Below are 12,915 nucleotides of genomic sequence, written 5' to 3'. Positions count from 1 at the left end.
TCGCTCCACAACAAAAACTAATGCCTCTAATGCTTCATCGCAGATTCTGCGGGCTCTCTCCCTGGGCTGTGGATCTGCCATGAACACACCTAGTTCAGTCCTCCGGCTGCTTCTCCATATCCTGCTTCTGCTTGCTGAGCCAGCAATGCTGAGAATGAGGTGCTGCAGCATCAATGAACCTTACCTCTAAGTAGTGAAAAAGGCCTGTAGCAATCACGATTAGACTGCACCTGATATTGGTCCAGCCTTTGCGTGTAACGCCAATGAGCTTGGGTTTTAAGACTTGAATTAGGACTCCAATCATTTTTCTCAGCAGTGAGCATGAATTTTGCATGGCGTATAAAGCATTAGCGCCTGGCGCTAATTCTCCAAATTTTCTACTGACATCACCCATTCCTTGGCAATAATGAATTTCTAGCCCTTTCTCTTCCACCAATATTTGGAATTCCGGCATGAATTTACCAGGTACACCCACATCTTAGTGCACCCTGCTCTCCATCCAGACCCTACTGTTCATCCAGACACTGCTCTCCATCCAGACCCTGCTCTCCATCCAGACCCTGCTCTCCATCCAGACCCTGCTCTCCATCCAGACCCTGCTCTCCATCCAGACCCTGCTCTCCATCCAGATCGTGCTCTCCATCCAGAACCTGCTCTCCATCCAGAACCTGCTCTCCATCCAGATCGTGCTCTCCATCCAGACCCTGCTCTCCATCCAGACCCTGCTCTCCATCCAGACCCTGCTCTCCATCCAGACCGTGCTCTCCATCCAGACCCTGCTCTCCATCCAGACCCTACTGTTCATCCAGACCCTGCTCTCTATCCAGACCCTGCTCTCCATCCAGACCCTGCCCTCCATCCAGACCCTGCTCTCCATCCAGACCCTGCTCTCCGTCCAGACCCTGCTGTTCATCCAGACCCTGCTGTTCATCCAGACACCGCTCTCCATCCAGACCCTACTGTTCATCCAGACCCTGCTCTCCATCCAGACCCTGCTCTCCATCCAGACCCTACTGTTCATCCAGACCCTGCTCTCCATCCAGACCCTGCTCTCCATCCAGACCCTGCTCTCCATCCAGACCCTGCTCTCCATCCAGACCCTGCTCTCTATCCAGACCCTGCTGTCCATCCAGACCCTGCTCTCCATCCAGGTCCTGCTCTCCATCCAGACCCTGCTCTCCATCCAGACCCTACTGTTCATCCAGACCCTGCTCTCTATCCAGACCCTGCTCTCTATCCAGACCCTGCTCTCCATCCAGACCCTGCTCTCCATCCAGACCCTGCTCTCCATCCAGACCCTGCTGTTCATCCAGACCCTGCTGTTCATCCAGACCCTGCTCTCCATCCAGATCCTGCTCTCCATCCAGACCCTGCTCTCCATCCAGACCCTGCTCTCCATCCAGACCCTGCTGTTCATCCAGACCCTGCTGTTCATCCAGACCCTGCTCTCCATCCAGACCCTGCTCTCCATCCAGACCCTGCTCTCCATCCAGACCCTGCTCTCCATCCAGACCCTGCTCTCCATCCAGATCCTGCTCTCCATCCAGATCGTGCTCTCCATCCAGACCCTGCTCTCCATCCAGATCCTGCTGTCCATCCAGATCGTGCTCTCCATCCAGACCCTGCTCTCCATCCAGACCCTGCTCTCCATCCAGACCCTGCTCTCCATCCAGATCCTGCTCTCCATCCAGATCCTGCTCTCCATCCAGACCCTGCTCTCCATCCAGACCCTGCTCTCCATCCAGACCCTGCTGTCCATCCAGACCCTGCTGTCTGTTGTGTCCGTGTGTTAATGGAGACACGGAATGCAGGAGTTGGTTTCACAGGTGTTTACTGAACAAAGTCTGGAGGTGAACTAAAAGATACAAGACACTATACAGGCTTATATAGCCCGAGTGGCCACTACCGGCATTACAGTACACAGGGGCTCTTAAAGGCACATACACCACAATTCCTCCCCTTTTAGACAACCAGTACATAATATTTTAAGTAATTGTTATTAACATGTGTACACGAACAATAATCGACACATTTGCTGCAGTTAATCAATTATAAGTCAGTCTCTCTGGAGGCTTCCTGACTCGGTCCGGATAACGCCTCGGTGGTGTAGTAGTTTTCGGTGGTGTAGTAGGTTCTTTTGGCAAGGTCGATTCGGCTTGAATGCCAGTGTCGGGTTCATCTGGCTCCAGTATCACCGGATCGGAGATAAATACTATGGGTATCTCTGCTTCCTCATTAGGCGTATAGAGTTGTGGTGTAGGTTGTCCCTTTTCGGATGACTCTATGATCTGGTCAGCATGGCGCCTTATTATGCTTTCTCCAATGTCCACGGTATACATCAACGGTCCTAGTCGTGTGCAAATAGTTCCAGGCTGCCATTTCTCGGTACAGTAGTCCCGGGCCAAAACTTGTTGACCTATCTGGAAGGTTCTAGTTGGCCTTTCATTCATGCCTTGAAATTGCCGGTTCTCTACGTCCCTTCTGATGTTTGGCTTGATCAAATCCAGCCGGCATCTTAGTCTATTGAAAAACATCATGGCGGGAGTTTGGTTTGTAACCACATGTGTTGCATTCCTGTATGCAAACAAGAAGTTATCTACCTTATGCTGTAGATTTATGTCTTCATTACCCATGGCCTTTATGGCCTTCTTGAAGGTCTGGACAAACCTTTCAGCCAATCCATTGGTGGCGGGATGGTATGGGGCGGACGTGTAGTGCTTAACCCCATTGTTTTTAAGAACTTCCTGAATTCTTCGGACACAAATTGTGGTCCATTATCAGAACAGATCTGTTCAGGCAGCCCATTCCTGGCAAATATGGTCCTTAATACTGTGATGGTTTTTTCCGTGGTGGTGGAGGACATCTTTATTACCTCCGGCCACTTGGAGTGTGCATCAACCGCGATTAAGAACATTGAGTCCATAAATGGACCAGCAAAGTCGATGTGTACCCTTTGCCATGGAGATGAGGGCCACTCCCATGGATGTAGAGGGGCTTGTGGTGGGGCGTTTTGGACCTTCTGGCATCCTAGACAGCCCTTGGTCATTTCTTTGATGTCTCCATCGATACCTGGCCACCACACAAACGCTCTGGCTAGGTTCTTCATTTTCACTCCACCCAGATGCCCCTCGTGAAGCTCCTTTAGCACTTTATCCTGGAGTTTGGGTGGAATCACCACTCTGGATCCACACATCAAGGTTCCTCGGCACACTGACAGCTGTTCTCTTCTTTGCGAGAATGCTGGCAACAGTGGTTCGCCATGTGCTGGCCATCACTTCACCGTTAAATCGTAGACTCGTGAGAGAGTTGGGTCATTTCTCGTTTCCTTTTCAATGGTAGAATTTGTTACTGGTAGACATTCCACTATGGTTGAGTGGAACATTTCCACTGGGTCCACTGTAGGTGCCTCTTCTATCATTGGCAACAGTAGACGCGATAACCCGTCAGCATTTCCATGCTGTTTTGATCCTTTGTATTCTATGTCATATTGGTGTGCCCCTAGGAAAAGGGACCACCTCTGTAGCCTTTGCGCTGTCATAATGGGAACGCCCTTTTTAGGGTTGAATATGGAGACGAGGGGTTGATGGTCAGTCAACAAGGTAAATTTTTGTCCGTGTAGGTAATGGTTGAATTTCTTCACTCCCCATACCAGGCTGAGTGCTTCCCTGTCGATCTGGGCATAGTTACGCTCAGCTGAGTTCAATGAGCGTGACGCAAAAGCTATCGGCCGCTCCGAGCCATCAGGGAATCTATGCGATAATACCGCTCCTACGCCGTAAGGGGATGCATCGCACGCCAGTCTGATTGGCAGTGATGGGTTGTAATGAGCCAAAACTTCCTTGGACGTGATCAAGCCTTTACATTTATGGAAGGCACGTTTACAGTCTTTGCTCCATTTCCAAATTACTCCCGTTTGTAGCAGTTCGTTAAGAGGGTGCAGAACAGTTGACAAGTTCGGTAAAAATTTATGATAGTAATTTATCAATCCCAGGAACGACCTTAATTGTGAGACATTTTCAGGTGCTGGGGCTTTTATGACCGCTTCAATTTTTTCAGGTGACTTATGCAACCCTTCTTCGTTAATTATGTGGCCACAATATGATATTTGTTTCTGGAAAAATTCGCACTTGGGGCGATTTGCTTGTAGGCCCCGTTCTCTCAGCCTAGTGAGCACCTGCTCCAAATTGGCATGGTGCTCGTTGTCGTTTTCTCCTGTTACAAGGATGTCGTCTAGGTAGCATTGAGTCCCCGGAATCCCTTGCAGGACTTGCTCCATAGCTCTTTGCCAGATAGCTGGAGCTGATGCTACTCCGAAAACCAGTCGATTGTACTGGTACAGGCCTTTGTGTGTGTTTATCGTGAGATACCTTTTAGAGGCCTCCTCAACCTCCATCTGTAGATATGCCTGTGCCAAGTCAATTTTGGTGAAACGTTTCCCTCCGGATAGTGAGGCGAAAATATCTTCTATCTTCGGAAGAGGATACTGTACCGTGTGAAGGACCGGGTTTACAGTCACCTTGAAGTCCCCACAGATGCGAATTTTTCTCTGTTCTTCAGGATTATCATTATTCAACGTTTTCTTCATGACCGGGATGATGGGTGTTGCCCACTCGCTCCAATCTATCTTGGATAACACGCCTGCCTTTTCCAAATTCTCCAGCTCTGCCTCGACTGCTGGACGAATTGCGTATGGCACCGGCCTTGCCTTAAAAAACTTGGGAATTGCCGCATCTTCCACTTTTATTGAGGCGGTGATGCCTTTCAAGGTCCCTAGTTCCTGTTGAAACACTTCTTTGGCGTTGGCCAAGATGTCTTTTAATCGTTCAGGTTTGACGTCATCATCATTTTTTTTTTCACTGGTCACCGTCAGTGCCTGAATGGAGTGCCAGTCTAAACGTATCTTCCTGATCCATTCACGTCCCAACAGCGGTGGACCACCATCTTGCAGAATGTCTAAATACAACTTCTGTATTTCCTTGCCGTTGTATACAACAGGCACCCTTATTTTCCCTCTGGGGTATACTTTCTGCCCCGTATATGTCTTCAAGATAATGGATGTGTCTTTCAAAGGTATATGCGGAAATAGCCGCTCGTAATCCCATCGACTTATGACGGTCAGAGCTGATCCTGTATCTATCACAGAATCACAGAAATCACAGAAACCCCACAGTGCAGATGGAGGCCATTTCGGCCCATCGAGCCTGCACCGACACATATCCCACCCGATCCCCGTAACCCCTGCACCAACACATATCCCACCCTATCCCCGTAACCCCACGTATTTAATCCCCCTAACACTAAGGGTCAATTTATCATAGCCAATCAACCTAACCTGCACATCTAGCTCCATTTTAACTGGGGACCCCGCTATCGTGAGGGTATCCCAAATGGTCTGGTAATCTCCTTTGGCAATTACATTATGTAATTTGAGAGAGCTTAGTCTCTTGTTTCCGGAGTCGCTATCGCTCTTCTGGTCTTCGGAGCTACTGTCCGTCACCATTTGTACCTTTCTGTACTTTTCCTTATTGATTTTTTTTCTGTCAGTGGATTTTTTTTTTCCAGATCGGCATACACGTGTAATGTGTCCCATCTTTCCGCATTGCCTGCATGCTTTGTCCTTGAACCAGCAGTCCCTCTGGTAATGGGTGGATCTGCCGCAGCGATAACATCTCTCGAAACCTCGTATCATTTCATGGGTGCCGAAGTCCTGTGGCTTTTGCTGTATCTCTGCAGCTCCTCTTGCTGCTGCTTCGTATGATACAGCCACACTGAAAGCCTTGTCCAGTGTCAAATCTTTCTCAGAAAGTAGCCTTTTTTGTGTTCCTTCACTTAGGAGACCGCAGACGAATTTGTCTCGTAGAGAATCTGCCAGTCCTGCCCCGAATTGGCAGTGTAGGGTATCAACAATCTCCTTAAAATTCTTGTCCATCGGTTTGGCTGGAGTGATTACGTTTTGTAACAGCCTGTATGTCCTTGCGCCCATTAGATTTAGAAGTACCGATGCCTTTTTATCATCCTTTATTTCATTCGCTGTGCAATATACATCCACTCTTTCCACATATGTGGTCCAATCCTCTACATCACTATCGAAAGCAGTAATATTGCCAGTCTTAGGCATCCTGAAAAAAAATGGCGCCTCCCGTGCTTTCCTTTCTTCCCTGCCGAGAAAAAAAAAATGGCACCTCCCGCGCTTTCCCGCCGCTGCCGCTGCTGACAACGCTGTTCTCCGCGGTTTTTATTTATACAGATATTTTTAATAGTCGGAGACTCGTTCCCGCCGGACTCTCTGGGACTTTTCCCTCCCTCTGCTTGGTCCGAACGCCGACCTGCTTTGCAGCGCTGGCCGTCTCCCGAGTGCTCCACCCTCCGTCTCTGTTTGCCTCCGCCTTCGCTGCTCGGCCCCGCTGCAGAGCCAGCCGATCGAGCCCCAGCCCACCACCCAGGAAGGATTATTGGAGTACCTGCCACCAGCCCGGCTAGCTGGTGAAACCACAGTTTTCTTTCTTTTTTTCCATTTTCTTCGACCTTCGTCTGAGGAATCGATCTCCTTGAGGTGCTGCCGAATTGCAGCTAAGTCCGTTTCCAATTCATCGCCACTGTTGTGTCCATGTGTTAATGGAGACACGAAATGCAGGAGTTGGTTTAACAGGTGTTTACTGAACAAAGTCTGGAGGTGAACTAAAAGATACAAGATACTATAAAGGCTTATATAGCCCGAGTGGCCACTACCGGCATTACAGTACACAGGGGCTCTTAAAGGCACATACACCACACTCTCCATCCAGACCCTGCTGTCCATCCAGACCCTGCTGTCCATCCAGACCCTGCTGTCCATCCAGACCCTGCTCTCCATCCAGATCCTGCTGTCCATCCAGACCCTGCTCACCATCCAGATCCTGCTCACCATCCAGACCCTGCTCACCATCCAGACCCTGCTCTCCATCCAGACCCTGCTCTCCATCCAGATCATGCTCTCCATCCAGACCCTGCTCTCCATCCAGATCGTGCTCTCCATCCAGATCCTGCTCTCCATCCAGACCCTGCTCTCAATCCAGACCCTGCTCTCCATCCAGACCCTGCTCTCCATCCAGACCCTGCTCTCAATCCAGACCCTGCTCTCCATCCAGACCCTACTGTTCATCCAGACCCTGCTCTCCATCCAGATCCTGCTCTCCATCCAGACCCTGCTCTCCATCCAGACCCTGCTGTCCATCCAGATCGTGCTCTCCATCCAAACCCTGCTCTCCATCCAGACCCTGCTCACCATCCAGACCCTGCTCTCCATCCAGACCCTGCTCACCATCCAGACCCTGCTCACCATCCAGACCCTGCTCTCCATCCAGACCCTGCTCACCATCCAGACCCTGCTGTCCATCCAGATCCTGCTGTCCATCCAGACCCTGCTCTCCATCCAGACCCTGCTCTCCATCCAGACACTACTGTTCATCCAGACCCTGCTCTCCATCCAGACCCTGCTCTCCATCCAGACCCTGCTCTCCATCCAGACCCTGCTCTCCATCCAGACCCTGCTCTCCATCCAGATCGTGCTCTCCATCCAGACCTGCCCCTGCTTGTTATTGGTTGGGTTGCTTTCTTCAGCTGGTCTAGGTTGTTTAATTGGTCAAGCTGACCATAAGGACGCCTCCTGTGTCCTTACAATGTTGCTGGTGCTTTCTTGGTGCTGAAGTCTGGTGTTTTCTGTCGTGTTACACACCATTTTAGTGGATAACCAATGAGCAGAAACCAAGGAAGTAAAGCACACAAAACACACACACTCTGTTTTTCATTTTACCATTTTACCTACAAATGGACTAAAAAGATAAAACACTTATAATTACACCGAGTGAATATGAGCATTGCGATCACATGCCTAGTGACAGTGGCTATTACCTATTTTTCATTTACTAATCAAAAATGCAATTAGCCACATCTGGATTCCCAATTAGCCACATGCGGCTAACGCAGTGGACAGCACTGATTTATAATATAACATTTTCTTTTGGCAGCTCTACCTCTCACAGTGGATTTGAAGCATTTGTTTAAGAGGTAACTGCTTTATTTATTCTTCCCTCCCCCCCTCTGCAAAAAGCCCTCTTTTTTTCTCTTATTATCCAACAAGAGGGATGGGTAAGGGAACCAAAGCAAGGGCTCCTTGGATGACGAGAGAGATAGAGAAGACGATGAAAAGAAAAAGGAGGGTGATGATGCATGTTAGGTGAATTCTTCAAGGGAGAACCAGACCAAATACAATAAGTTGAGAGGGGATGTGAAGATGAAATAAGATTGGCAAAGAGAGAATATGAGAGTAGAATGACGGTTAACATAAAAGGGCACCCAAAAATCTTCTACCGGCATGTAAACAGTAAGGGTAGTAAGAGACCTATTAGAGACAAAGAAGGTGATATATGCTTAGAGGTGCAGGGCAAGGCTAGTATATTCAATGAGTACTTTGTTTCGGTGTTTACTAAGGAGGTGGATGCTGACAAAATATCGGTTTGTGGAAAAGGTTGAAGCAATGGGAGGGATGAAAATTGATAGACAGGATGTACTAGAAAGGCTGGGTATGCTTAGAGTGGACAGGTTGCCTGGTCCAGATGGCTTGCATCCCAGATTGCTAAGGGAATTAGAGGAGGAGATAGCAGAAGGGCTTACCATAATTTTCCAATCTTCCCTAAATGCGGGGGAGGTGCCTGAGGATTGGAAAGTGGAAAGTGTGACACCATTGTTCAAGAAAAGGTGTAAGGACAATCCTAGTAACTATAGTTTAACATCAGCGGTGGGTAAAGTTTTAGAAACAATAATCAAGGAAAAAATAACAGACATTTGGAGAGGTTTAAGCTAATTAAGGTGAGCCAACACTGGTTTGTAAAAGGCAGATCGTGTTTGACTAATATAATTTAACTTTTTGATGAAGTAACAGAGAGGATTGATGAAGGGAATGCAATGGATGTTGTCCACATGGATTTTAGGAAGGTGTTTGACAAAGTACCACATAGAAGGCTGGTTAACAAAATTGAGGTTCATGGAATAGGTGGGTCAGTGGCAGCTTGGATAGGGAATTGGCTTAAGGACAGAAAACAGTGAGTTGTGGTAAATGGCTGTTTTTCAGACTGGAGGATGGTAGACAGTGGTGTTCCCCAAGGGTCAGTGCTGGGGCCACTGCTTTTTTGGATATATATAAATGACCTGGATATTGGAATACAGAGTAGAATTTCTAAATTTGCCGATGAATCCAAACTTGGTGGTGCGGCAAACAGTGATGATGATACCAATCGACTGCAACAGGACATAGAAAGGCTAGCAGAATGGGCAGACAAGTGAGAGATGGAATTTAATACAGAGAAATGTGAGGTGATGCATTTTGGCAGAAGGAACAGGGAGAGGCGATATACACTTAATGGCACAGTTTTAAATAGTGTGCAGGGACAGAGGGGCCTGGGAGTTGATGTGCATAGGTCCCTGAAGGTGGCGGGACATATTGGGAGGGTGGTTAACAAAACATATGGGATCTTGGGCTTCATAAATAGAGGTATTGAGCACAAAAGTAGAGAAGTTATGCTGAACCTTTATAAAGCACTGGTTAGGCCACTGTAAAGTCTGTGGGTTGTGCAGTTAATAAATACACAGACTTCAGAAGTAACAAACAAACAGGTCTTTACTATTCGAAGGTCCGGGCGAATCTGTCCCAGCAATCATGCCACAACACTTATATACTGGTGTGGTCACTATCGGTATTACAGTATACAGAAGCCAAACAGATAGTGCCACACCTAAAGTAGTTCCCTTAAAGGTGAACGGTTACATTCAATAGTTCCCTTAAAGATAGACGGGTACATACACTACAATCCTCCCTTTTTAGCTTATTACTTACAGAGTCCCCGTTAAACATACATATCTTCAAATTCCTATAAAACAAATTACAGATATAATCTCGGTGGAGTCAATGTCATATAAAACAATTTACAAATATAATCTCGGTGGAAACAGTTCACAGGTTCAGTCTCTGCGGAAACAGTTCATAGATTCAGTCTCTGATCTTGACTCGTTCCGAACAACATTTCTTTGGTGTAGCCGGTTCACCTGGCTAGCGTGACTCCTCCATAGCCTTTTTCTTGATGTAAGAGCTTGAACTTTCGTCCTGTTGAACCAGCAGTGCGGACTTTTACAACCAACTGGCTGTCTTGACATTTTCCAGTTTTTCAACTAATTTAGCTCCTTTCGTAATGTCCCGCCTGGAATGGTAGAAGTGCTAATATTTTAGACAGTTATTATCTTCTGCTTCTTCTTTTTCTTTTCTGCCTTTTTGAAACTCTCTGAGCTCCTTTCTCGGCTGCCAGCTGTAGCGCCACCAACTCTCTATGTTCCTTAGACCTTAAGTGCTTCCTCCGGATTTCAGCACTTTGAGAGTTCTCATCACAAGCTGGGCAGACCACATCCTCGTAATATTCAGTGTCACTCAACAGGTCGTGGTAATATTCAGGTTCGTCCTGAGTTAGGCCAGCGAGAGAGACTTCTTCTTCCTCCTCACCCGTCTGGACGTTAGCTGACGGTGGTTCCTTCCCTAAACATCTTTCTTGAAAAGCCTTCTTCATGCATTCATATTCATCCCGCTCTTCCTGGGTTATCTGCCATTCCTTCACGACGGACCTCATTTGTGAGTTCAATACCTTCCTTTCCATCGGTAATTGCGTTATCAGGCTATTTAACCCTTCTACTGAAATAACGGTTTCCACATTCTTCTGTTCACCTTGACGTGATTCAATGTACTTTTGGCATCCTTGTAAAATTTGTGTTGCCACCTCAGCTATCTCCGTGACTTTTGAGAGCTCCGAACTCGTTCCCCCTGAAGATTGAAGCTCGTGTTCAGATTGTTCCCCTTGCCGAGTCTTGTCCTTCAGCATATGAAGGAGTTGGCCGACCGTTAACTCTTCCCTGGGAACACGGTGGATCAGAGTCTTCTCCATTTCATCCACCTCTTTCTCCAATACTTCCACCTTACGTTCCTCTTGAACTTTGGCTTTCAGCGCTCGGCAAAGTTGCGCCCTGATGCTCTCTAGTTCATGTTCAGGGACCATTCTTACAGTGTCCTGTTCTTCCACTGAAAGGATTCTCAGTTGAATCTGTTCTTCAAGTTGTTGAACCTCGGTCATGGCCGCCTCATACTTGTCTTGGGTGTCCTTCAATGTTTTTATAAGTTCTTGGACATCCTGTCTTTCATGCTCTGCCATGATTTTCACCTCTAATTGCTCATCTATGGATGGAGCTTCTATCGATGAGTCTGTCTTGGCCTTGAGTTCATCAAGAATTTCCTGGAGCCTTTGGACTTCTTGCTCATGTTCAACCTTTAGTTGTTCATATGCTTCTACTGAAACTAGCTTTTCGGAGGCTGCCGAGTTAACCCCCTCCAGAATTGTAGCCTGGGCCTGTTCATACTGTTCTTTCAACTTCTCACACTCTGCTTGTAAGGAGTCGTAGAGAAGAACTGGAATAAAATCCTGGCTCCCTGAAGATTCCTCTTCCTTTGGTTCATTCTGTAAATATTCTAGTTCCTGAACAGCATCAGGGGAATGTGATTGGTATTTGACCACGATGGCTCTATGGTCGCTCTCTGCTTGAGCTAGCTGTCTCTGTAGTCTTTCCAGGTTCCCCCATTCGGTGTCCCAGAACTTTTCCATATTTTTCATCTCCTGTATGAGTCACTCCACTGTTCTAATTGTTGTCGTACTTTGACATAAGTTTGCGTCCGAGCTCGGTGTTCTTCCGTCATGGATGAATCCTTTGCTTGAACAGGCTCAGAATTCTCTGTCAACCTGGAGTTCTGCTCTGCAGCTTTATTCTTCTTGGTACCATAAGTCCTTCTGCATGTCTTCATTTTCTTTCCCATCGTCGGCAAGTCCCTTTTAGCCTTGTCTTCCATTTCCGACTTGGTCTTATCATCATCCATTTCAGAATCTGAGCTAATAGCTTGCACCGAGTCCTCCCTCATTATGGCTTTTAGGTAATGCCATTCCATGTCTATTTTCTTAACCCACTCCCGTCCTAGAAGTGGTGGTCCTCCCTCAGATAATACATACAAGTTCATTCTTGGGTGTTCTTTACCCCTATCTCTCACCTTGACTCTTATTTTCCCCACGGGGTATACGTTATGCCCCGTGTATGTCTGTAATATGAACTTGGTATTTCTTAAAGGTATGTGAGAGAATAGCCGGTGGTAGTCCCTTCGGTTGATGACTGATAGAGCTGATCCAGTGTCCAGCTCCATTCTTACTTGGACTCCAGCTATTTTTAGTATGACCCAGATGGCCTGTAGATCCGTTTCTTTACCCACATTGTGGATTCTCAGACTACCCAGCTCCTGGTTGTTTGGGTCTGAGTCTGAATTCTGTTCGTCTGAACTCTTCTCAGCCACCTTGTGTACCTTGTTGTACTTTTCTGGTGGTGGCTTCCTTTGATTATTGGTCTTTTTCCCGGACCGGCATACCTTCGCGATGTGACCCAGTTTGCCACACTTCCTACACTCTTGGTTCTTAAACCAGCATTGATTCTGGTCATGCGTTGTCTTCCCACAACGGTAGCATTTTGTTGTGCTTGAAGTAATTTGGTCCACCCCGAGTGCCGCCGCCTTTAGTTGCATTTCCGCCGTTCCTTTCGCTGCGGCTTCGTGCGATGCAGCTATAAGGACAGCCCTGTCCAGTGTGAGGTCGTTCTCTTCCAGTAGTCGCTTTTGCGTCCCTTCTTTGGACAATCCGCATACGAACTTGTCCCGCAGCGCTTCTGTCAGATTCCCTCTGAACTGGCAGTATTTCGCTAGCCTACGCAATTCGACCAAGTATTCCGCATTGCTTTCGTCTTTCTTCTGCGTTCTTGCGTAGAATTTGAATCGTTCAGCCAGCATCAGCGGTGTGGGGTTCAAGT

Source organism: Somniosus microcephalus, unplaced genomic scaffold (genome assembly GCF_052327205.1).
Source record: "Somniosus microcephalus isolate GS21.2 unplaced genomic scaffold, FLI_Smic_1.0 unresolved_chr1, whole genome shotgun sequence".
Lineage (NCBI taxonomy): Eukaryota > Metazoa > Chordata > Chondrichthyes > Squaliformes > Somniosidae > Somniosus > Somniosus microcephalus.
Note: the sequence above shows the minus strand (reverse complement) of the source record.